Source organism: Mustela nigripes, chromosome 10, assembly GCF_022355385.1.
Source record: "Mustela nigripes isolate SB6536 chromosome 10, MUSNIG.SB6536, whole genome shotgun sequence".
Classification (NCBI taxonomy): domain Eukaryota; kingdom Metazoa; phylum Chordata; class Mammalia; order Carnivora; family Mustelidae; genus Mustela; species Mustela nigripes.
Window position 1 is genome coordinate 59,727,147 of NC_081566.1, and position 27,430 is coordinate 59,754,576.

Sequence of the window (27,430 nt, forward strand, 5' to 3'; positions counted from 1 at the left end):
TTCTCGCTATTACACAGGAATCTCTCATTTCTTGCTTCTGTGGCCACAAGCTCGGGTCTGACCTGGTTCCAGGCACCATGTTCGCAGGAAGGGGAAGGTGAGCCTCAGCACTGGCGCAGCCCCAGAGCTCTCGGCAGGTGGGTCACCTGGCTCCTGAGTGACTGGAATGTTAGTGGCCTGGATGTGACTCCCCACAGGCTGATTCTCTGTGCTCTGGCCCTTCAGGTTTTCCACAGCTGCTTGTAAATCATTTGTCATCTCTATAGCTGACAGAGAAACCACAAGGATCCTTCATGAGTCAACGATACTCATTTTTTTGAAGGGCAAATATCTCTGGTCTCCCCACTCTATCTTGACAAGGACAGCAACAGACCCTGCTCTGTGAATATTAACAGGTTCCCCGGCCGAGGCAGGGCCGGGGACCCCCACTACCCGGGAGCCCCAGACGTACAGACACTAGTTCCTGTGACCGAGCCAAATGACCCCCCCAGGAGCTACACGAGATTGGTGAGCTTGAAAGGAGTGCTGTCCTAGGGCCTGGGACATTCCTCAGAAAACCTGTGCTGATACTGTGGGCTCAGAGAGTATCCGGAAGGGATCTGAGCACAGGAGCCGCAGGCAAAGGGGAACGCGCGCGGGATTACAGCCTGCTCCCCTCCAAAAAAGCTCTGGGTCTGGTTGGGATAAAGGGTTAAACTCCCGGAAGACTTGCTTTGGCCTTGACTGCCCACACTCCCAACCTCCCCCCAACTTGCTCACATTTCTAAGACGTCCCTTGTGCCGAATTCTTATTCAACTTCAAACTGACAAACTGTTTTTAATCTTTTCCTTCTATCCAGCCTGGAGATTGGGAAGCAAAAATCAATACCGGTTGGCAGGTGATCAAGCTGCTTCAGACTGGTGTGAGGAGAGAGCAGAGAGGGAGAGCGGGGTGGGGGAGGGCGGGGGCGGGGGGACGGAGTTTGACTAAGTACCATGAATTACTGGCTGGAGGTCCAAAGGGCTGTGATTTCTCTGGCCTTGAGCAGGGGAGCTTGGGAATGCCATTAGAACAATTAGGTCAGGAGTTCACAGCTGTTAAGGTGCCTTTGGAGAGAGACACCGAGAATTTTCCTGACAATTCTGTGGGAGAGAGGGTGGGAGGCAGAGGGGGCAGGAGAGGGGCTCCATCTTCCGGTGATATCCTTCCAGGAGAGACATGACAACCTCAGACCATGCCACGAAAGACAGAGAGCTGCTTTTAAAAAGAAAATGGTTGGGGCGCCTCGGTGGCTCAGTGGGTGAAGCCTCTGTCTTGGGCTCAGGTCATGATCCCAGGGTCCTGGGATCGAGCCCCGCATCGGGCTCTCTGCTCAGCAGGGATCCTGCTTCCCCCCACTTCTCTGCCTGCTTGTGATCTCTCTCTCTCTGTCAAGTGAATAAACAAAAATCTTTAAACAAGAAAATGGTATAACCATTTTTGTAATTCAATGAAAAAACATTTTGAAGTATTTCAAAGTGACTCTCAAGAATGGGACAGCAGGGAAGGAGGCCATAGGGAGAGTTGCTCACCCAGACATCCCCCGAACCCAATGACCTGGGTGATTTAGTCTTCAGTCCTGGCCCAGAGTCGCAGTGATCCCTCATTACTTAATTGTTGATATTCTGAAAACTCTAATAAGGAAGAGAAGACCCTTATTCAACCAGGTTAGGAGTTAGGAAATGTAGGCCATGGTCTTCCTCCTGTTATCTCTTTCCAGGTAGGGACAAGAAGTCAAGTGTTGGCCTCTGGATTTCTCCAAGAAGTCTCTAGTGGATTTAGCAGGGGATGCAATTACTTAGTGAAAAGAGATTTTTCAATATTAAGAGCCAAGGTTTTGGCATAATAGGGGGTATAGACCTGGTTACTCTCCTTGCCCGTCTCCTGGGAAAGGGGATATAAACCCTTCCAAGAATGGATCAGACAGGTGTTGTCTCACCTGGAGAAGGGGCAGTGGAACAGAGGGCAGTTGAGGGGGACATGGGTCCTGTGCAGTGTTTCCTATCAGCTTAGAATCCTTTGGCTTGAGTAGGCAGAAAGTATAAACCCAGGTGAGTGTAAAGGGAATCTCAGAGTGGAGAAAACTGTGTTTTAGTTTCTTGGGTGTAGCTGGGAGAGGCTGCCTATCTGATCTCGAGGCAGGAGGCCAGCTTTTTGCCAGAACAAAAGAGCAACAAAGAAGGAGAGGCCTCTAGGAGTTGTGCATGAAGATGGGTTTACGAGGTGACAGGATTTGGGACATGCTGCTGTAAAAGAGGGCACCTTGACATATTGAAGATTTCAAGCTGAAGAATTTGAGAAATGGCATGTGTAGAAAGACTTGTGTGACCGTCCCCTGACGTAGGTCTTAAGCCCTTATGTGAGAGGTGCTCACCCTGTACTCAGAGGGAAGGAGCATTCTCCCCGAAGAGGAAGGGGCACAGAAAGGGATCTGAAAGAACAGGTCTTGCTCTGTCCCCCAGCCGACTGCAGTTAATTACTTTCGTCCCTATCACATCTCTCAAGGGCTTTCTACTTGTCATGAAACCTGCTTCAAAACACTCAGACTTAACCATTTCTTCGGGTCTTCATTTCCTCATGAAGCTTCTCATGTCACAGGGGAGCCTGGGTGGCTCAGTTGGTTAAGCATCTGACTCTTGATTTTGGCTTAGGTCATGATCTCAGGATGGTGGGATCGAGCCCCACAGCAGACTCTAAGCTCTGTGTGGAGTTTCCTTGAGAGTCTTTCTCCCTCCACTTCTACCCTTCCCTCTGCTGCTGCTTTCTTTCTTTAAATAAAGAAATTTAGAGGATAGTGAGAGAGAGAGAGAGAGAAAGTGGGGGCGGGGAGAAAAGGAAACAAACTTCCCACTGAGCAGGGAGCCTGACGCGAGATGAAATCCCAGGACCTTGGGATCTCTACCTCAACCAACAGCAGAAGTCAACTGACTGAGCCTCCCAGGTGCCCCAGTAAATGAACAAAATCTTAAAAAAATGCATATGATTTTTCTTTTGTTTACCTGTCTTTGTCAGTCTAATTTTCAGCCCAGGTCTAAGGTTGAGGAAAACTTTTTCTTCCCCTAGAAAAGTTCATCTACTACAGTATCATGTGAGGAAAAGAGTAAGGGAACATGGAGTTCTTTGTTCCCCCAGTTTTAATGAGATATAATTTGCATTTAACATTGTGTAAATTTGGTGTGATTTGCTATACGTGCGTATTGTAAAATGACAATCACCATAAGATTAGTTGACATATCCACCACTTCCCATAGTTATATTCTGTATGTGTGTGTGGTGAGAACTTTAAAAATCTGCTCTCTTAGCAACTTTCAAATATATAAGTATATATTTGAAATATACAATACAGTATTATGTATATGTGTACAATATATACAATACAGTATTGTAAATGTGTATATAATACAGTATTATTAATTGCAGTCACCATGCTATATATTACCTCCCCAGAATATGTTCATAGAGTTCTTGAGCCCGCAGGAAGAGCTTGAGAAATCTAAGAGTGGGCCTGTAGACTTCAAAGGGACCTTGATATTCAGAAGAGAGTTTATGTGGGGTCATCCTGGGGACCTGAGCATGCATGACAAGGAGTGGTGACATGAATTACAACTTATTGGAAGTCATGGAGGTGAGGTAATGATGACCAATAGCCAGTTGTCCTACCCCAAGCTCCACGGCCATTTCCAGGATGATATCTAAAGTCCTCCCCAAATTCCATAGGTCAAACCTGGGAAAAAAAGAAAGAAAAAGGAGACTGTAATGGGCTGAATGTCTCCCCCTAAATGCATATGCTGAAGTTCTAACCCTCTATGTGAAGGTATGAGGAGGTAAAGACTTTGGGAGATGATCACATCACAGGGGTGGATCACTCAAGAATGGGATTAGTGCCCTTATAAAAAGAGGAAGAGACGCCAGAGTTTCCTTTCTCTACATTGTGAGAACACTGCAAGGAGGCAGCTGTCGACAAGCCAGGAAGAGGATTTTCCTGGATGGAAATTTTAAGGCTTTAATGGGGAGTCATTGTTCCATGGGTACAAAGTTTCAGTTGTACAAGATAACAGTAGATCTACTATCTCTAGAGACAGAGTACTAGAGCACTCTAATGTAACATTGTACTTGTAGCTGACAATACTGTATTGAATATTTAAAAAAGTTGTTAAGAGCATAAATCTCATGTTACTTCTTCTTACCACAATGATTAAAAAAAATAAGTAAGTCTAGCTGCATGCTGGAATACTGACTACTCCTGAGTAATGACTAAATCTACATCAAAGATGAAGACCTATCTACGGATGAGCTTATTTTTCATTTCCTTGCCTCCCAATCCTTCTCTTCCTGGGTGTCCTGTCTGCCTGGATGACATCACAAGTTACGTGATGGTCATTGTTTGCTCTCGTCGCTTATGTCCCCCAGTCGGTAGGTCATCAGGTTCTGCTTATTCTACTCTAACATGATCTCTTGAATCCATCGTCTCCTCCGCCTTACACTGTTATTATCTTATTTCATACACTCATACTAGCCCACCTATGCTCTGGAACCAGAATGTTCCTGCTGCTATTTTGGCATGGGAGGTATCTCTTCTGTGGCCTCCCAGGGGCCATTCACCCCAATTCCACTGTTCCTAGCCCCTGAGCCTCTCTCTGGTGCACTACCTCTCAGAGTGGTCCTTTTTGGCCAGACCCCTTTTGAAGTTGGTTTAGGCCAGCTCTCTTCTGAAGGGTTCACATCTTGTACCCAGAAAGCACACCCTCTCATCTGGTTTCCAGTGCATCCACTTCCCTTTCCTCTGTCTCTTAGCAAGCCTATCTTTCATCTCTAGTATTCCTTAGGTAAAAATCAGCCACCCCAATCTTCGGGGGAAGCATGCCCAGCTCTCCAAGGGGTGCCCGTGAAGTCTCTTCTCTTGCTAGGCTTAATGTGGAAAGAAAGTAGCCCCATTCATCTCCTGAGGCCGGTAGGGGTCAGGCAGCAGGATTGTATAGTAAAGTGAAACTCTCTCTAAAGGATCATCTCTCCAGGATGCTTTTACTTCAGGTTACTTATTAGAAAGGGTAGTGTGAGCAATAAAGAGAGCGTTGTAATGAAAATTAAATCCCTAAGGTGGGAAATGTTCTGCCAGTTATTGTTTGTTGGTTATAAAGAAATATATTGAATACTGCCTAAGCATCGTATTTCTTGGTGTCCAGTGACAAAACAACATCAGTGAAATCTATTTTCCAACCAGCATATGTGAGCAATTTTGTGTTCCAAAAACTGGTCAGCCAATAGAAACACTTCCCTTCATTCATTTTCCTGTCTCTTCCTTCCTTCTTACCTCCATCCCTCCTTCCTTCCTTCCTTCCTTCTTCCATTCATTCATTTAAAATGTTTGTTGACCTCTTTCCATGGGCCAGGTATGAGATTACAAAGAGGAGCAGGATATTGTCTGTGTTATGGAGACGTTCTCAATGGTATGTGCCCTTTTATAGGAGTTCAGAGATAGAAGCACCCAATTCTTTCTGAAGCAGTTGCAGAGAATTTCATGCAGTAATGACAATTTGAACTCCTTGCGTCTTTTTCTGAAAAATAAAACAAAATAAACCCCCTTTGATTCTAATTATTGCCGACTCTGCCTTCAAAGCTAATAACATTGAAAGTAGAGTCTTAATGTGCTTATCACTAGTTTATTCCTTAACTCACAGCAATTAGGTTTCTGTTTCATCTCTTCAATGATACTAGCAAAGGTCAGCCCTGTCCTCCTAATCACCAAGTCCAATGGGCTTTTAATCATCATCTCCTTACGTGACCTTCCTCTGATACTTGACACTATTGATCATTTCCTTCTTGAAAGTCTCTTCCTTTGACTTTCATGACAGTTTTTTCTCTCTCTCCGTTTTCTCCTCAAATTCCTTAGTATCTCTTAGTTTTCTGAGATGAGTCCTCTTATTCTTCTCATCCTATAAATATTAGTGCTAGCCAGCATTCTGTCCTTGGCTTGTTTTTTTCCTTACTTCATACTCAACCATTGTCATAGCCTCAGCTAACATCTATACGATGATGTCTCTTACAAATAAATTTCTAGCCTATATTGTCTTATTTTTTTGACCTGTACAACTAACTGCCTCCTGGAAATCATTACATTTCTTGCAAGTACAGTTGGCCCTAGAACAGTGCTGGTGTTAGGGGCACTGACCCTCTACACAGTCAAAAATTTGCATATGACCTTTGACTCCCCCAAAGCTTAGCTTCTAATCACCTACTGTTGACCAGAGGCCTTACCAATGACATGAACTGTTAACACATATTCCATATGTTATATGCATTATGTGCTGTATTCTTACAATAAAGTAAGCTAGAGAAAAGAAAATGGTATTCAGGAAATCATAAAGAAAATACATTTACAGTACTGCCCTGTATTTATATTTATTTATTTATTTATTTATTTATTTGATTTTAAAGATTTATTTATTTATTTGACAGACAGAGATCACAAATAGGCAGAGAGGCAGGCAGAGAGAGAGGGGGAAGCAGGCTCCCCACCAAGCAGAGAGCCCAATGCGGGGCTCGATTCCAGGACCCTGCGATCATGACCTGAGCCGAAGGCAGAGGCTTTAACCTACTGAGCCACCCAGGCGCCCCATGCACTGTATTTATTGAAAAAGAAAATTCCATATTTAAGTGGACCAGTGTAGTTCAAACCCCTGTTGTTTGAGAGTTGGCTGTATCTTAAAATAAATACATCCCAAATAGAACATGACTCCATCTTTATCCCTAAACATGCTCTTCTTCTCATGGTCCTTTTTCACTGGATCATATCAGTCACTCAAAACAAATCCTGTGAGTCATCCTGGAATCTCTCCTCTTTTTCTCTCTATAAACCCAATCACTCACCAAGTCTAGCAAATTCTACTCATCATTTTTTCATCAAATTATCTTCTCCGTCTTCACAGCAACTGTCTCGGTTCATACTCTCATTGTTTCCTGACAGAAACACAACTCAGTTCCTTAGCCTTACTCCTGCCCTACTCTTGGTTAGAGTAATTGTTCTAAAACCACAAACCTTAACATACTGACTTGTTCCTTAAAAACCCTCCAGTGTTAGTATTTTCAAGATAAAGTCCCAAAGTCTCAGTATACCATGCGAGGCTTTCCATGAAATGGCCCTACTCCCTTCTCTAATTTTATATCTTGGTATGTGCTGCTCTCACAGTGTATTTAAAATTCTCTCAATTTGCATTAACTTGTCATGCTGTTTCATAAATAAGCATTTTTTTTTCTCTCCCACTGTCCTCTTTGCTCAGAATTACTTTCTTCTACATTATTTCATCTCTTTAGCCTGGTGAAAAACTATACCGTTTTTAGGGCTCTCATTCCAAAGCCATCTCATTTTTAAAGCAATATCTGGTCACTTCTGGCAGAAGTGATCACAGAAACCCTTGTGTCTTCCTTTTCTCCCCTACCTGCCTCTATACTGGCTTCTCTTTGATCAAGAAATATATGACTTTACTCATTTACACCAAACTATCGCTGTCAATACAGCAGGTAGAATGATAGCTCCCTAAAGGTGTCCCCACACCACGCCCTAGACCTATGTATGCGCTGCATGACCTGTCCCTGGGGAATTAAAGGATGCAGACGACATTAAGGCCGTTAATCCACTGATCTTAAAATGATGAGATTATCCTGGATTATCCAAGCGGACCCGATGCAGTCACAAGGGTCCCTAACAGGAGAGGATGAGAGAAGAAAACTTAGAGAAGGAATGTGAGGATAGAGGGAAGGTTGGAGTGGTACAAGGTAAGGTCAGGTGAGGCCTTGATGGCTTTGGAGACGGAAGGCACCATGCTCCAAAAAATGCAGTCCGCCCGCAGAATCTGGAAAAGGCAAGGAAACAGATCCTCCCCTAGAACCTCCAGAAGGAACGCAGCCCCACTCTCACCTTGGTTTTAGCCTCTTGAGGACCTTCCAGACTTCTGATCTCCAGAACTCTGTACGAACTTTGTATTGTTTTAAGCTACTGAGTTCGTGGTAATTTGTTAGGGCAGCAAGAGGATGAGCACTCACAACACAATGCCAGCTCCTTAAAGGTAGAGCCTCTGTGTCTGGTGTCTGGCACACAATTAATATTTAATATTTCTGTATTGAGCAACTAAGCCTAAACCATGGTTACTGAGGGAATTCCACGGGTTTGCTTTCCATCTGTGCCTGTGCAAAGCTTTGATGCATAAAACTCCAATTATGTTACAACTAGTTATAACATAATGGAGTTGTATGGTGTGCTCAGAGGTTTTGCCTTTGCCCTGTAGGAAACGGGAGAAATGGAATGTTAACAATTAAGGCAGAACAGCTTGGTATGGAGACATAGCATAAGATACAATCCGTCCCTCAGGTGTACAGGTCTTAACTCTATTTCAGGAAATAAGACACATGCATATGAAAAGCAAATGAGCTTACCCGAGCACAGAAAAAGAGCTCAGATGGCGAAGGGATAATTTTATCCTGAGGTGGTCAGATTAGAGAGGCACAGGGGATATGAAGGCGCAGTCCCACTGTGTGTGTTCACAACCTCATTTTGGCCAGGTGTGCAAAAGTAGGTGAAAAGCTGGTTCTGTTGACCCCCTGAGACCGGGGTGTGTGGATGCACTAATGAGCGGTGTGGCGGCTGGATACATATGGAAAAGGAAAGCCAGATTTGTATCCTGTGGATATGTATCCTATGGATCGGCCTGAACAAAGTGAATCAAGTCATTTCAGACACCCTGCTTGCTTGTCATTGTGCCTAAACTTTGTATCAGGTATGAACTTAGAGAGAATACATAAATTCATTTTCATGTTGGCCCCTCCTCTTCATAAACACAGTTCTCTTGAAGGGCAACACACTTTCCTAATTTTTCTCCAAAGGTCTCTCAGTCCTCAGACAACTAAACTTGTGTGGAACATGTGCTACTGGACAGGCACACTACCTCAGTTCCAACTACCACACCAGCACCTCACCTCCCCTGCTTAGCATCTGCTTCCTCCCCACCCATTTTGGGATACCCCGGGTGGCCTTTAGGTGCCTGGTAATGTGGGGGTCTTTGCTAATGAAGAGATCTGTCTCACTAGTTGCATATCCAAATTGAAGTGAAGAAAACATGGGTTCCCTGGGGGAATGAAGCAGGTGGAGAAGCAATATCTGCCTGTCTCCTCCCTGCCGTAGGAGGCTGAAGCTTCCATGGGATTACCAAGGACACAGACTGGTGCCAACTCCTGTAGGATGTGAGGAAGGAAGCACGTGCCCCTGCTACATCTGGGGAAGCAAAGGAGAGATGCTTCTGCACCGTGACTTGCTTGTGGGAGCAAAGGATTTGTGTTTTTCATAAATCAGAAATCTGTCGTGGGCGGGGCAGAGCAGGGACAACTGGCTCGAGCCCTTTCAGTCTGGCCCCAGGAAACTGCCTGGAAGCTTAGTGGAAGCTGGGGAAAGTCCTTATGGGGAGAAGGCGGCAGCAGGAACATCATTCAGAGTTCAGTCCAGGGCCATCAGAGCAGGCTCTAAGCAAACCTTCTAGCTGTTGCAGGAGAACTAAGACTGCTCCATACATCTGCTAGGACCCAGAAAACCCAGAGCCATATGACCATGGTTACAGCTGAGTAAAAATGTCCGCCCTGCTTTCTTCTCTGTGCTCATGCCTCACCCCCTTGGAAGTGGATAATAAGACCAAAACAAGGTGGGGAATAGGTTTTGGGGGGAGAGAGAGAAGTGGGCTGTACTCTTCTCTTTGAAGCCTGGTTTTAAGTTCTGGCTGAGACCAGGACTATTAAGTGGGTGTTGTGTTATTTGTGGGGGGGCATTCACATTTTTAAATGAAGACTGTATTTGACAACTGAAAGTTACCACAGAAATGAAAATGTCTGCCTTGCTGATGTTCACTTTATGACTTCAGAGAGAGTGAGCAGGCTTTACTTGGAATGGTTACCTAACAGAACAATCATAACCTGTGTGTAGATGGTGAGACTCCGCACCCCAACTTCACCAGCCACCCTCGCTCCCCACCATGAAAGCACGGTGGGCCCCCACTTCTATCTGCAGGGTTCCTTATGCATCGTCGTACATGGGTTGGGTTGCTGTGACATCACGGTCTACTTTTCCAGAGCTTGGGACCCGACCTCACACTGAATGCCTGAGCAAATCTTTCAGTTACTGGGATTTTTTAAAAAAGTGGATGACCATTACAGACAATCCTTTCAGGATTGTTATCTTGCCTGGATGATTCTGGTGTTTAAATAACTCAGGAAAATCATCCTCTACTGAATAAATTTCTCCATTCGTCCAACACACACAGACATTGTTCCTTCTGTGTTGGGCCCTAAGTGGATAAGTACTGGATGTTTAATGGTGGAAAAAAGAGAGAGAGAGAAAGAGAGAGTTAGTTCCTGTTTTCACTGGGGTTACAGTTAATAAAATAGGTTTACATTAAATAAATAAGCAAAGGGGCCTACAAATTTCGGTAAGTGCTAAGAAGGAAAGAGCAGAGTCCTTAGGAATAATAGCAAGAGGGAACAAATTTTGATCAGTGTAAAAACCCTATTAGAGCTAAAATCAGTCTTGGACTCTGCAGGTGGGTTTGTAAATTGGTACAATCACTTTGGAAAGCAATTTGGGCCATATGTATCAAGAACTTAAAAAAAAAAAACAAAAACTCAGGTGCTTTAACCTAATGATTCACTTGTAGAAATTTTTCCTAAGAAAATGATTCAAGATGGGCTACAGAGCCAGCATATTCACTGTACTATTGAACAACTGAAAATGACCCATCTTTATAATAAAAGGGAAACAATTACATAAATTAGGGTAAATTCATACAATGGAAAATTATGTAGTCTTTCACAAAACATACTCACGCTCTAGTTGATACAGAATTCTATCCACAGATAGTATAATTTCAAATGTAGAACAATAAATAGGAAAATATACCATTTATTAATCAGCTTATTATTTCCCTGGTCCAGGAACTGTAGTGAATAATAGATGACTTTTACCTTCTCTATACTTTTCAGTATTTTCTACAATAAAGATGTATTCTTTCTGTAAGAAGGAAAATAGAACATCATAAAATGGAAAAAAAAATATGTATTGAAAAATACTGAAAGGCAAGAACTATAAATAAACCAGGAGCACTTCTAGATAATTAATCCATATTTTAATTTATTTTTTAAATACTTCTGTTGTTTCCTAATTTTATAAAATGTGTACCATTTGGGGGACATCAACAAAGTCTTCCCAGATAATAGGTTTTTGAGCCCTATAGACTCAAAAGCCCAGCTCTGACACAGAACAGCCATCTCCGTGACTTTGGGCAAGCCAAATTCATCTCTCTTAGAATATGCACATTTGTAAAACAGATGTTATATAGTCTTGAGGTTTGTGTTGTTTTCTTGGGGGAATACAATGAGAAAACTTGCATGAATTCCTCTAGTATGACCCAAACAGCGAGTCCTCCATAAATTCTTCCTTTTCTTTTTTCTGGATCTGCCTCCCCCCCACTCCATCCGTTTTTTCAGATTGGGGACAAAATTACAGTTGTTTGGTAGTACCTGGTTAAGTTGCAAACAACAGTACGAAAGCTAATGTGCTTAACTGAGTTTCATGGGTAGCAGAACAAAATTGATCCATTAAAGACTTGGCAGGATTTACAACCCCCGGTGATCTAACTTTAATATTTTTAAGGACCATACGTTGATAGAATTCCAATTTTAATATTTTGTGGAAATGGAAAGCTACTGAGTTATTGTCAATGTGTTCAGTGACTATTTCAATTGATATATAAATAATATTTCATCTGTTTTGACAAGGTAATGGAATCTGGAGCTTGTTGTTTTCAGCCCCTTCAATCCCTACCTTTTCTAAGCTACCATCTCCTTCAGTTACACTCTTCGTGATGAGTTAGCCACAGTGCAGAGTAGAGAAATTATTATAGCAGAGCCATAGAAACCGTGACTTCCTAAATTTTAAAGCAGACCCACAATTATTCTCAGTGGTTAAAGCACTCTTTTCCCTAAAGAGTCATTGTATATTCCTCTTAAACATTAGCTCACTTTCTGTAATGGCAGTGCTCTTAAAAAGATTTTATGTGAGTGCACTCAGGAAGCCGGTTATTTAATGTTATCCTATGGTGAATTCTTTATTAAAATAAATACTTGTTACCAAATTTACCTTTTCTTATATGGGGTTTTGTTTAATGAGCCAGATCCACATCGATCCCAGCTGAGCGCAAAGACATTATTTCATAGGCCAACTGAAGTTTCCAGAGAGCTACTTTCTTCCCTGTAGGCTTGTCAGCCTCTCCTTTTATCCCACCCCTCAGACCACCCCCAGCACCTGAGTAGTGATAGTCTGGGCTGGGTGGTTGGGAGAGGTCCAGTAACTGACCTACAGTTTACCATGGGTCTAGGCAGCCCAAGCTGTCCCAGATACTGCTGCCAGATGCTAGTAAGAGACCTCATTTTCAAAGGGACCAAAGTTGGGCATCTGTGAGCTCAGCCACGGAGTCAGGCTGACAGCAGCAGTGGGGGGACGGAGGAGAAGGTGTGGGGAGGGGGGGCAGGAATCCCCCAGAGGAGAGCTGCTGGCTTGCTTATGCTTCTTCCCTGGCTTCTGACTGTCCTCACACCTAAACTTCCAGCTGCTGTTTCTGAAAAATAGGGAGTCATGAATTTCTATATGATACAGTGATCTACTGGGAAATGCTTAACAACCTTTGCTGGGAAGATGTTTGGGGGTGGGAGTGAAAGATGCTCTTATTTGTAGCACCTGCCGATTTCCCTGGTGTCAACATTTCCTCCACTACTCATTTCAAGTTACCAGTGGGGAGCTGGAAGAGACAGAAGTCAACTCTGAGCAGCCTATATGATCCAGCTCTGCAACATCACACCACTGCTTCTCGCTTGGGACCATGTCAAATGTACTGGAATCTTCTCTCAAACTTCTATGTGCTCTTTTTAACCTCTGCTCCAACATCCTTATTGGTTTTCTGTGTCTTTTTCTTTTTCTCGTTCATCTTTTCTCTCTCCTTTTTCCCTCCTATTTCCAGGTAGCTGGAGAATCATCTTCAGATATTTCTCCATTTATCAGCAGGATTATTTGCCAAGTTGTTTATTTTGTGAGATTTTGTTTCACACACTTTCTATTCCTAAAATAATGAATTGTGTACTTCTGTTTTCTGTTTGTTTATTTTTGAAGACTTTATTTATTTGAGAAAGAGAGAAGGAGAGAGAGATACCATGAATGGGGGAAGGGGCAGAGGGAGAGAGAAAAGCTGACTTTTCGCTGAGCAGGAAGCCTGATGTGGGGCCTGCTCCCAGGACCTCTGGATCATGATCTGAGCTGAAGACAAATGCTCAACCAATTGAGCCACCCAGGTGCCCCTGATTGTTTGTTTCTATGCTTCAGTTTTAGCTTCTGTTTGTTGTTGTTATTGTTGTTCTTGACAGAGACTTTCCTGCTAATATGTTTTATCAATTCCTAAGGGATGTTAGGACAAAGTCATTATTTTTCTACTCCCTTCCATAATATGCCAATATGTCTTCTGCATTTTAATCTTCGTGCTGTATACTACCATGTGCAATCAGTTGATCCATCAGTATTTATTGGGCACAGTATTAGGAACCATGAAAACTATCACCAGTGACAAGGTGACAGTTCTGGCCTAAAATTTAATTGACAGAAAAAGAATAATATACACTAAAAAGGTAGAGAACTTTATGACTGAATATAAATAAGGGCTAAATTCTGTAGTTGATCACAGAGATTTAAAACCAACAGACCTTGGAAATGTTTTGCTTGGCCCATACTGCATTTTATAAAGTTTTAACATGGGAATTTTACCTAACAGTTAAATATTATAACTTGACACAAAGAACCAGATGATTTGGAGACCCTAGGCACTGGGGACCCTTACACATTGAGGTAAGGTAGCAATACTTGGAGCCCATAACCCTCCCTAACCCCACTGATCTTTTTCTAGAAACTTCTTGTCCCAATATCAGAGCTAACCCTCCCCTTTCCATGGTAGGAATTCATGAAGTTCTTGTTCAACATTCAGGTGACTTAGCATCAAGCCATTTCTGCGGCTCTTATGGTTTAGGATTTGTACCATAATCCTAGGAACCTGGTCTCTGCCTTCTTATTGGGAATAAGTCTTCACTTTCTCTCCTACTTTTTGTATCCTCTCCTCCTTCCCCCACCCAGTCTCTTCTTCACCATGCCCCCAGTGTTTTGGTGATACCTGAAAATCAGACTTTGGCAGGGCCCGAACCTGCTAATGTATTAACCTACTAACACAGTCCATGGTATTGCCTGTTGTTATCCACACATTGGCTGGCTTGGGCACCCTCCTGTTTCTGGTTCAGCTGCCTGAGGACAGCTACTTGTCAGAACCATCACCAAAGGCATCCTTCTGAATTCTACTTTCTGCTCCATATCAGAGTACACAGTTTTTCCTCCCACCTGCGTATCTGCTGTACCTCAGTGAGTGTATGAGATTACAGGCCCTTTTCTGTCTACACCTTCCTACCACAGATAGCCTTCCAATTCTGATCATCTCACAAAAGAGCAAAATTGATCTAAACGGGGTTGAATATGGCTTGTGTGGAAACAAGTTTTGACCAGTTTAGTTGGTACAAGATTATGAATGGGGTACTAACCAGTTCTCAAGAAAAATATTAAATAATTCTTTTATTATTATTATTTTTAATGTATTTTTATTTATTTATTTGACATGGAGAGAGAGAGAAAACACAAGAGGCAGGGGGAGAGGCAAAGGGAGAGAGAGAAGCAAGCTCCCCACTGAGCAGGGGACCCCAGGACCATGACCTGAGCTGAAGACAAATGCTTAACCAACTGAGCCACCCAGGGACCCCCAAAAATATTAAATATGATTCTGCTGATATTCTTCATTATATAAAATGAAATGTGGAGATGCTTTAATGCTTAAAAGTGATTTTTAAACATAAAGCATTATTATAGTTCATTTTAAACAAGACATTTGTACTCATCTTATAAAGTGCTTCCCCTTCTGCATCCCTTACCATTTGCCGTTGAATTTGCAATCTTTGATGCATGTTCATTAGTCACTGTTCCAGGTATTGCCAATGGGAATACCTGGAACAGTGAAAAGGAAAAATGAAAAAGAAAAAGAAAAGAAAAAGAAAATCTTACTGCATTCAGCATATATTATAATGAATATTCATCTCAAAATGTAACAGTATGTTACCTATAATCCTCTCCTTACTTCTCTTATTTTTCCCCCTTTTCTTCTTTTCCCTCTCTCCTTTCTTCCTTTTTATTCTTCTCATTCTCCTGTTGCTCATCCCCCCACTTCTGACTTTTGGGTTTTTGTTTTTTTGTTTGTTTTGTATGAAAGTAGCTAAAACAAGAACATCATCACATCAGATGCTATGAAGTGACAGTTGGGCATCGGAACTATTGAGAGGCATGTGGTTCTTTAAGAAATCCCAACCAGAGGGGAAGTACCTCTCGCAGATTCATTTGTCTGAAGAAGTACATAGAGTAGCATAATGTCCTATTTATTTGTGCTAAATTACTCTTTAGTATAAAACAATGCATTACCATCAATAGAGGTAAATAATCTCATAAATGCAAAACAGTACAAATTCTTCCTCAGGGCCAGTACCTTCTTCACTTAAAGAAAATCAGCCCTTTGTTACTAATTTTTTGGTCTATAATTTTGTTATAATTTCTATGTTTGGGGAAGATCATAGTGGGACCATAGGAAGAAGTGTGTAAGAACCGGATCCAGTGGAATTAATGTCCTTGGAAGAAGGTGATGGAGAATCTTATCAGCACTGTGCCCAATTTAATATTCTTGCTCAATGGACCCCTCTGGATCAGATATATGGTGGTAAAGCGAAGAGAATTCAGAATGACAAGCATGATTTGTGAATTGAAGCAGCCAACTAAAGGAATGGTGAGCCTGTTCCACCAAGTAACATTGTAGAACAGAATATTCTCCGTTTTATGGAATGTAACTCAACACAAAACTCCTTGAAGTAAAAAGTCAGCTAGATATATGGAAGTAATGATGTCGATAGTTGTATGAACTCATATTTTTCTATTACTTTATACTTTTTAAATACATCCTTGCCTTGTTTTCTTGCAGCAAACATTTAAGTTAAGGTGAAATTTCGTCTCATTTTTACATATGTAGAAACAGCTCTGGAGAGGATATGTTTTACCCAGATAATGAATGTGAGAGTGGAGTGGAGAAGAAAATCTACCGGCTCTACACATTTCTGTGCTACTCCTCTGACTGTATTAATAAGTAATGAAGATTAATTGATCACTGAAATCCAATGTGTTAAGAGAATGGGGTGAGTAAGGTAATTATATAATATTAGAGTACATAACACTAGAAAGTATATAGCAGTTATATAATATTGTGGGAAAAGTATATTAACCCTCGCACATCATTTACCTACTGAATCCTGTTGAAGTCCATCGCTTGGGCCATTTGAAGCTGAAATTGAAAAGAAGCTGTGAGGCCTTGGCTGCCTCTGAGGATAATGGAAGATAGACTGGGTGATCTGTTAAATGTGACTGGTTCAAGTCTAGAGGATTCAAATGGCTCTTGTTGTATTCATTAGAAACAGGTTTGCTTAACAGTCTCCAGAGCTCCCTGAGAATGGAGCTGACATTTGCAAATGATAGGCTTAGGAACTGTCTTCCCTCCGCAAGTCCCCTTTTCTATTGTTCCTTTTCCTCTGAGCTTTCCTTCTGGATGTTGGTAAATCTCGAGGAAATGCACTTGTGTTTTCTGTTGTCACATCTCATCAGTGCTCTGCAAGGGGGGTTGGCGGGGAGATGAGGGAGAACCAGGAAGAAGGAGAGAATGCCCTGGGCTGAAATGGCAGTAGCATGCAAATGAATGCCAACTCTGTGAACATTTCCCAAGCAGTCACATTTTATTACAACCAAATTATGGGATGCGATTCCTAGAAAATGGCAAAAGAGGGACAGGGAAAAAAAAAAAAAAAAGTGACCATACATAATTTATTCTTAATAGACTCACTTATTCAAATGGCAAGGACACCTACCATCCAGTTGTTTATCCCTTTCAATAAATACACACATATTTGCTAACTATACTCACCAGCCTAGATAGGAAATAGAGGTGTGTATGTGTCTATATTAATTTTTATATCTTCATCCAAACCTTTTGTCCTTTACCATCTTGGTTCTATTGTAAATCTTCAAATTTAACTAGGTCCCTGGGCAACCACCTCTCCCATAATGCTTCAGTCCCGAAAGGCAGTCCCAGATCTTAGCACATTAAATTAGGAATAAAGACAGATATCTGTCAATGACTAGACTCACTCTGGTGAGCATTTAAAAATTGGTATTCCTGGGAATCACTCTTCTGAAATTTTGATTTTGTGTATCTGAAATGGAATACGATGCACAGCCAGGTTTGGAACCATATAATAAAGCACATGGTTCAGGTAATGCCAAATTGGTAAAAGCAATTCATTATTTTAATAGGCATATAAGACTATACTAGGTGACAATTGCAGCTTTTTGCAGGATTAAGTCTGGGACAAAAAGTGAGGTATAAATCACATATCCATCAGATGAGGAATATTTCAATATATAGTAGAAGGAGAAATAGGAAAGGAGTATATATAATATTATGCAAGCACTAAGAAACTATAAAAAGTGATTGAGGTGTGGTTCCTGCCTTCATACACTTCAGTCTACTGAGGAAAACAACAGATAAACACTTAAGTGCCCTATGATGCCAAATGTGTTAGAATTCATGTATACATAAGGGAAGACCCAGAGAAGCAAAGAAGGGAGAGAAGCAGGCTTAGCCTGGGTGGCAGAGGGGCAGTCTTCACAGGGGATGTGACACTTCTGCTGACTGTACAAGGATGTAAGGAGTTTAGTAAGGTTAAGTTGGAATCACATTCCAAAGAGAAAGAAAAGCACATGGAACAATACAGACTTTTGAATTCCATGACAATATAATCTGCATAAAAACCATTGCCTAGTTTGTTCATGGCATAGTATTTAAACAAATCAATTTAAAATAAATCAAAACAGGGGCACCTCGGTGGCTCAGTGGGTTAAAGCCTCTGCCTTTGGCTCAGGCCATGATTCCAGGGTCCTGGGATCAAGCCCCACATCAGGGTCCCAGCTTAGTGGGAGCCTGCTTCCCCCCGCCTCTCTGCCTGCCTCTCTGCCTGCTTGTGATCTCTGTATGTCAAATAAATAAATAAAATCTTAAAAAAATAAAATAAATCAAAACAGAAGACATAGTCCAACAATCAAAATTAATTTTTAAATAATTCAAACTTAATTGCGTATCCTGAAAATTTTCATGTGAATCAAACCTAGAGAAATCCATATTTGTAGTTCTTATATTACCTTCCTATTCCCTTACTTCATGAGTCACTATTAGTTACTAAGATCTTACCTGCTCCAAACCCCTACTCTGCCTTTACCTAAACTCCTCACTGCCTCCTGCTGTTGACTTATGTTTCACCCTCATTCTTCAAGCTCTCTAGACTTAAACTATTTATTCTCCAAACTCTGTTTTTTTTTTAAGAAAAACATTAAAATGGCAAACATAATAACACTTCAAAACAAGATAGGATAATAGGCACTATATTTGCCTCCCCATATCAAACAACTGAAATGGATGGAGCACAAGAAACAATTGTATTTGAACACCAGACATCATGTAAACAAATGGAGTTGCCTGTCATTGCCTCATGGTACTATATGGAAAGAGTTCCTTCATCATGGGATAAGGAAGGAGAAAGTTGACAAAGTTGACAAAGTTGGAGACAGATGGACTCTCTGACTTGAGGAGACATTGTTGAAAGACCAGGAAGATCAAGGTAGCTAGAATTCACAGGACAGAATACCAGGGAAGAGAGAGCTGTACAGATAGAGAACTCTAGAGATCTGTGCAGGGTCACCTTGAATATTCACCCGAGTACTAATTAATATATCTATGTGAGGAAACTATGGCAGGTTAGGAAAAGCGTCACCTAAAAGAACTAGGGGTACATGCCTGGAGTGACATGGTCTCATCCATGAAGCACTGATAGAATACTCAGAGGAATATTGCCTTGATAGTACAAAATAATTATTCCAAGTAACTTAACTAAATTTTAGAGAAAAAGTTAAGAATGTATATAGGAAAACAAAAATATCCAGAATCAAAGAAGATAAAGCCCATGATGTATGGCATCCAATCAAAAATTACTAGGCATGTTGAAAAGGGATGAAAATACAACCTATAGTAGGGAGAAGAATTAATTGATCAAAACCAATACAGAACTGACATAAATGTTAAAATTATCAGAGAAGGGTACTAAAACAATTATTATAACTTAATTCCTTATATTCAAAATATTAAGTAGAAACATAGCAGATAGTTTTAAAAACCCACATAAATCTCTTAGAAATAAAACCATGTCTAAGATTATTATACATACTGGAAAGAAATAACAATAGATCATAAAATATCAATGACTAACAATATTGCACTGAAAACTTTCCAAAATTAAGTGCAGAAAAAGACCCAAATAAATACACAGTTAAAGGAACATGACTGAGTTTTGGAAGAGTCATAGAGACTTCATACATACCTACATAGAGTTCTTGGGGAAGGGGGTGAGGAAGAAAAATATTTAAAGAAATAATGGCCCCCAATTTTTCAAACTTGATGAAATACATAATCCCACAGAACAAAGAAGTTTAATGAACCCTAAATGCAAAAGACATGAAGAAAATTGTACCAACACAATGCTTTGCTCATACCAATGATAAAAAAATCATAAAAGCATCTGGAGGCAAATCCCATTACATACAAAGAATCAACAATAAATGCTGCATCAGATTTGTGTGTGTGTGTGCGTGTGTGTGTGTGTGTGTGTGTGTGAGAGAGAGAGAGAGAGAGAGAGAGAGAGAAACAATGGATTCAAGAAGACAGTAAAGCAATTTCTTTAAAGTACTTAAAAAAAAAAAAAAGATGTTACTCCAGAATCCTAAATTCAGTAAAAATATCTTTTTGTTTGAAGGCAAAATAAAGACTTCTTCAGACATCAGTTGAAACTATTCATCACCAGCACAGTCAACACTACAGAATAAGTTAAAGGAAGTCCTTGAGGGTAATAAAAAGATAGCAGATAAAATTTGAATCTCAACAAAGAAATAAAGAATATTAAAAAGAGCTACAACATGGATAAATAAGTAAGGATTTTTTTCATTGTTTAAATATGTAAATAATAATTACATTTAAACAGAAATAATATCAGTCTTGTGTGGGGATTTTTATAACCTAAATAAAAGTGAAATGTATGGCAATAATAGCATAAAAGATGGATGGGGAGAATATGAAGTATACTACTGTGAGATTTATACCATATGTGAAAAGTACATTGTCACTTGTAGGTAGCTTATAATAAGCTGATGATATATACTGTAAACCCCAATGTATCCTCTAAATAATATGGCAGAGATTTATAATTTAAAATCTAACAAAGGTGAAAGAATAGAATCCTAAAAGTACTCAATTAATCTGAAAGAAGGCAGAAAAAGAGGAAAATGAAATAGTATTTTAAATAGATTTGATCCTAGCCTGATCAATAATCACACTAAATATAAATGGACCAAATAATCCCATATAAAAGTCATAGATGACCAGATCAGATCAAAAGCAAGGACCAAAAGAAGGGTACATTCAATGTAAAAAAACAATGGATTTGAAGTGAATAAATGGGAAACTATGTACGATGCCAACACTAATTAAAAGATATCTGGAATGAGTAGTTTACTAAAATCAATGGATTTTAGAGCAAGAAATATTACCAGGTCTAAAAAATGTTAACTTATAATGATAATTAAGTCCATTTATCAAGAGAACACAATACTAAATGCTCATGCATTCAATTACAGAACTTCAAAATATATGAAACAAAAGTAATGAAAATCTATGAAGTAATAGAAAAAACCCACAACTATAAACAAAGACTAATACTTCTTTATCAGATAATTAATAGAATGAGAAAATTGAAAATCAATAAAGATATAAAATAGTGAAAAAACATGGTCTACTACCATCACAAAATTGATCTTATAGAATATTTCATCCAACAACAATAGAATATGCATTATTTTAAAATGCATATGAAGTATCAAGATTGACCATACTTGATTCTTGTAGCCTCAATAGATTTGAAAATATTCAAATTTTCAAATATTCAAAATATTTCAAAAATTCAAAATATTCACATTTCAAATCATATGAAATGTGTAATAATTAGGGGAAAATCTGAAAAAAGATGATAGACCTTAACACTGAAAACTACAAAACATCCCTGAGAGAAATTAAAGAAAACCTAAGTAAATGGAGAGATAAAACATATTTATTTGTTGGAAAATTCAATGCTTTCCTTACAGAAATTTCAGTAGACATTTGGCAGAACTTAACAAACCAATGCTAAATTTCATTTATAAATATAAAAACCAGCAATAAACAAAACAACTAAAAAAAAAAAAGGAAGTTGAAATAAACTGACCCTCATTACATGAGATTTATTGTAAACCTTCAATAACCAGGACAGTATTGTACTGATACAGGATAGACATGTATATAAAAACAGAATATAACATATATCCACATCTATATGGATAACTGATTACCAAAAAGATATGAAGGTAACTCAATGGAAAGAGGATTTTTTTTTTTCTAAACAGGTGATGTTGGACCAATAAGATATCCATATGTAAAAATTGAACCCAGACACACACTTTCACTGTATACAAGAATGATCTCAAAATGTAAAACCCCCAAATTTTAATTTTCTAGAAGAAAATATAGAAAAGATATAGAATAAACTGGGTTAATCAAAGTTTTCTCAGATATGGTCTCCAAAACACAGTGTTAGCTGGGGCATCTGGGTGCCTCAGTCAGTTAAGTGTCTGATTTGGGCTCAGGTCATGATCCCAGGATCCTGGGATTGAATCCCAAGTCAGGCTCTGTGCTCAGCAGAAGTCTGCTTCTCCCTCTTCTCTGCCCTTCCCCCTGCTCATGCTCTCTCTCCAACTCTCTCTCAAATAAATAAAATCTTCAAAAAAAAAAAAAAAGACATCACACAATGTAAGAAAAGAAAATTGATATATTAGATTTCATCAAAATAATAACAAAAATAATAATGATAATAAAGTCTAATAAAGAAAGTCATTGTTAATGGAATAAAAAGAACAAGCCATAGACTAAAATATTTGAAAATTATATGCACAACAAAGGACTTATATTCAGAATACATAAATAACTCTTTAAGTACAAGGGAAAAAAAGGAAAAGAAAAGAAAACAACCCAATAAAGAAATGGTCAAAAGACTGAGTGGATACTTTACCAAAAGGAGTACATGGATGGCAAATAAGGGGAATGCAAATCAAAATCACAATAAAATTCCACAATCTCCATATTAAAATGGCTAAAATGAAAAAGTGTGACCATATCATGTATTGGCAAGGCTATGGAGGAACTGAAACTTTCATGCATTACTGGAGAAAATGTAGAATGGTATAACCACTTTGAAAAAAAATTGACAAAGTTAAGCAAAAATCTATCATATGAGCCAGTCATTTCATTATTAAGTATTTAATAAAATGAAAGCATGTGTTCATACAAAGACTTGTACATAGGTTTCAGAGGTTTCGTTTTTATTATTTTCAGACTGGAAGTATCCAGATGGCCATCAACAGAGAAGTGCACAAACTGTGATCTATTTATGCAATGGATTATTACTCAGCAACAAAAGGAATGGACTTTTGAAAAATGGTTTTCAAATCATTTTTTGAACATGGAAGAGTCTCAAATTACATTGAACTAAAGAAGAGAGACAAAACAAGGATATACTGTGATTACATTTATATGCAATTATAGAGAATTAAAGGTATCCTGTGTGATGGAAAGCAGATAAAGGATTTCCTGCAGGTGGAGATGGATGTAGCGGTGGAGAAGAGTCAACAGGAGGGATTCCAAAGGGCATGAGGAAATTTTGGACTGATGTATGTATGCATTTTCTTGATTTGGTGATGACTTCATGGGTGTATATGTACATGCATTAAAACTTACCAAATTAGACATCCTAATAGATGTAGTTTAATGTATAAAAGGTACACCTCAATAAAGCTGTTTAAACAACAGCAATGAGAGAGAGATAATGATGGAAAAAGAGAGAGAGGGAGAGAGAGAGAGAGAGGGCTAGTGAGATAGGACAAAGACAGATAGACACAGAGACAGAGCAAGAGACAGACCACATACAAAATTTAGTTTTGCTTAGGTTGAAGCCAATGATGAGACTTCTCACACATTAAGAGACATTGTCTCTGTTGCATGCAGGTATGTTTATATGCTATTTCAATGGCTTTCTAGTAATACAGAATTTCTCAAGAAATTTCCGTAAATATGTGGAACCAAGTTTTCTAAACAATCAAAGTGAGGAGTCATTTCAAACACATCTATTAAAAGGTTGAATTAATAATGCCACTCTTTTTTTCCAACCCTTGAATTCTATAAGGCTTTGGTTAAAATTTCAGACATGCTGTTTGAACATAAAATCAGTAAGTGTCCATTCCAGAAGACGTACTAACATATCTGTTTCTGATCGTTTTTGTTAGTGGTGAAGCTCCTACACAGAGGCTCCATGTCCTTAATTCTCTAACATTCTTCCTAGTTCCCAGGGGCTTTTTTTTTTTTTTTTTTTACATGCTTTTCACTACTGTTCTCTTACCCCATTGATTTATATTCAGATCTTCACTTTATTTTTACCTTTCTGTCTTTTCCTTGATTCTGACAATCATCACTTCTTCTTAAACTTAACTTCTTCAACTTCCATATTACTTGCAACATTTTATCTTAAAATTTCTATCTTGAAGAATTTGGTTGTCTTAGCTACCCCTGGTAGTTCTAGGTGTGCAAGAATGTGGAAATCAGGGTCACAGCAAAACAGAACTCATCCCTGAAGTGCAGATCAAAAGATGTCAAAGAAAGGACTAGTTTTTAATGAAGGAGTAAAACATAAAAGAATGTTCTGGAAAACCAGAACCATGGACTTGGGGCTGCCCTTAAGGAACTGAGTGAAAGAAGACAAAATACTCTGATCTTTCTTCTCTCACTTTCCAATCTCCTCTACATACTTATCATTGCCAGTTTGCAAGAGAATGTGAGTAAGCTGCCTACGGAAGTCAGCCTACTCCAGGTACCAGCATGGCAGAGAAAGGCAAAGAAATGGATCTGGAGAAAAAAATAACAAAGCACATAGAATGATTCTGAAATTTTTATTTCAGTTCATATATATATCCCTTATTCCTATGAAATAACTGCTATGTCATGAGCTACTTAGTTCCAAAGGCAGAATTTTGAGAGGGCTTTGGAGAGGAGACATTTACTTCATCTAATATTTATTGAACACATCTACTAAAGCAGAGTTGTGGGTGCTGTGAGAACAAAAGGATGAATTTGATACATGTTCTTGTCTGCAGAGCTCACATGCTGGTAGTGGAGGACGTATTCAGTCCTCTATACAATGCAAACCCATAGTAAGGACTTTAATAGAGGTATAAATAATGTGCCACCAGAGAACAGGGTGAGCGGAGGCCTTGGCATCATCAGTCCTGTTCCTTAGGCTCCTTCCCTGAGTCATCTCAGCTCTCTGCAGCTGGGACCATTGATGTCCCAGCTGGTGGGCCCAGACCTTCTCAGTTCATGAGTCAAACCTAAAAGAAGAAAGTATTTGTACATAATATCTGCCTCCTTTCTTTCCAGTTGGACTGAGACTTATCATGAATTTGTTGGCTCATTGAAAAAAAAGAAACAAACATAGATTTTAAGATGTTGAACTTCCTATGAGGCCAAAGACCTTGTACGTTTGAGGATCGGATGAGTTTTGAGTAGCAGAGAGCTGCCAAAGCCATTCATCCCTTCCCTTCATCTTCCTATATGTGCATTTACTTGCTGACTCTTTTCAGAGTGCCCATACTATGCCAGAGACTGCCCTGGAAACCTGGGTCTTCAGTCATGATAAAGACTCATCAGGACTGTCTCTGTCCTCCTGAAGGTAACATTTTTGTGACAAAGGCAGGTTTAAGTAAATAAACAATGAAATGCATGAAAATATGAGGGTATTTTAGGTGGTGATGGGTTTATGAAGAAAACAGCAGGCCCTTGGGAGGCAGTAGATGAGCATGCATGGCAGGTCAGGGCTGATATCTCAGAGAAGATATGGGTGACACAAAGAACCAAAGGGAGGAGTGTCAAGGGAGGAGCAGCAGCAGTGAAAAGTCCCTTGAAGAGAAATCAACTTTGAGGGGTGTCTGGGTGGCTCAGTGGGTTAAAGCCTCTGCCTTCGGCTCAGGTCATGATTCCAGGTCTCTGCTCAGCAGGGAGCCTGCTTCCTCCTCTCTCTCTGCCTGCCTCTCTGCCTACTTGTGATTTCAAGTAGTCTGTCAAATAAATAAATAAATAAATAGATCTTAAAAACAAAACAAACAAAAAAAGAAATCAACTTTGATTTGCTTTGAGTCACAGAAAGGAGACTGTTCTAGCCAAAATGCAGTGAGAGCAGGAGGAAACATGATCTGGAAAGATAGAAGAGAACTAAATCTTTTAAGACCTTATGGACCAGAGGAGAGGTTTCAGGCTGTAACCTTAAGTAACCTAAGCAGGAGAATGACATAATTTGATCTCCTATTTGCTGTGTATGAATGAAGTCTGGGTATAAAAGGTAGACTGAATAGGAGGCAGACCTCGTTATTGAGACAAAGTAATTCTGGCTATGTCAAGTGTGAAAAAAAAAGTAAACAGTTACACTTTGGTTGTAGAACCAATGGGATTTGCGCAAGTAGAGCCGGGGGTGATGTGAGGGAAAGAGAACAATTGAGGGCTCCTAGAATCTTCATTGTCCCTGACGAATTACCATCTGGCTTTGATTAAACGTGCCTGGGTTCTCACCGCTTGGGAGGCAATCTATGTAGCCCATGGTAAGGCAGCTCTGCTCATCATATTGTCCTCTGTACGAGGTCTTGAAATTTAAATACATAATTAATATAAACTCAATGGCTTTTTTATGTTTACTTATTTATTTCTATAAACTGTTACTGTTACTTAATTTTATTTTTTCTGCAGGTGCCTCAAAGACTGCACACAAAGCTCTCTAGAACCGCTTGAAGCCACATGGCAGAGGGTGAGACCACCCCTACTCTTCCCTCCTTCCAGTGTGGTCCAAGTGAGGCGAGTTTGACGTTTTCACCAGGGCGGTCTCCTTTGACCCTGTCTGTGAGTCCTTGTAGACAATTACTTCCTTTGTATGGGGGAAGAGGTGATTGAAGAAACTTCTCTTTCATTTGCAACAGTGAAACTCCATACAGTCACTGAGGGACCACTTCTGTATTATGTGAAGAGGTGATGCGTAAAGGGAAGTACTGAGTGTCATATAAAAATACCAATAAAATAATATTTTTTAAAGTTATTATAAAATTTGATATGTGTTTGTCTTGTGCACAGGAAAAAACATTCTATATTTTACCCGACGATTGGGAGAATATGTAATTTTATGATTGTCCTAGTAAAGTAGATGGTAGCAAAGTGATAATGCAAGCAGTAATGAGAACTTACATTTATGTTGTGCTTGTAGGGAACTATGTGTTAAGTCTAAAGCATATGGAAATGCATAGTCAAGAGGCAAGCTCTGTGTGTACCCTCTCAAATTCATGGGAAATCCTCACCCCAGTGTGATGGTGTTAGGAGGTGACTGCTTTTGGGAGGTGATTAAGTCGTGAAGGTGGATTCCTTATGAATGGGAAGAGTGACTTCATAAGAGAGGACCCCAGGGAGCTCCCTTGTCTCTTCGGCCTTGTGAAGACTCTGCAAGAAGAGAGCTTTCTCCGAACCCAGAAGTGTGTTCTCACCCAACACCGAATCTGCCCACACCTGGATTTTGGACTTCCCACTCTCCAGACAACAAGAAATAAATTTTTGTCACTCTGAAGTGACTCAGTGTATGGTATTCTGTTGCAGCAGCCCAACAGTTTAAGAATGTGCATATAAGAAAGATCACCAGGCAGAGAGTTTCTTCACCGAGATGAGCCAGCTTCGCCCAGTGTAAAGTGGAGGGGACCAAGCTGAACAATGGACATGATGTTGCTTTGCTGCCTGCCATCCATTTATTAACAGCCAGCCAGCTTGCTTTGCATAAACCACGTTCGAAGGGAGTGGGGAATAAGTGATGCAAACTCATGCAGGGGCTTATTTAATGTGCTTTATGAAACCAGAGTATTACTCATAGACATTTCATGGATGGGCATACATCTGGGGAGAAGAAATAAAACAGCTCAAATGAGCCGCTTGAGTAAATTGA

At 39.9% G+C, this 27,430-nt stretch overlaps 1 long non-coding RNA gene across 2 annotated transcripts; it reads left to right on the forward strand.

The window, feature by feature from the left end:
• On the forward strand, nt 1-26,487 carry LOC132026215 (uncharacterized). 2 transcript variants are annotated; one of them, XR_009406833.1, is made up of 5 exons: nt 1-137; nt 16,204-16,366; nt 22,747-23,081; nt 25,044-25,132; nt 26,200-26,487. It is a non-coding gene; the product is annotated as an uncharacterized LOC132026215 (long non-coding RNA). The 2 variants fall into 2 exon arrangements; XR_009406832.1 differs by lacking the exon at nt 1-137 and adding an exon at nt 15,760-15,963.
• Nucleotides 26,488-27,430: the final 943 nt, after the last annotated feature.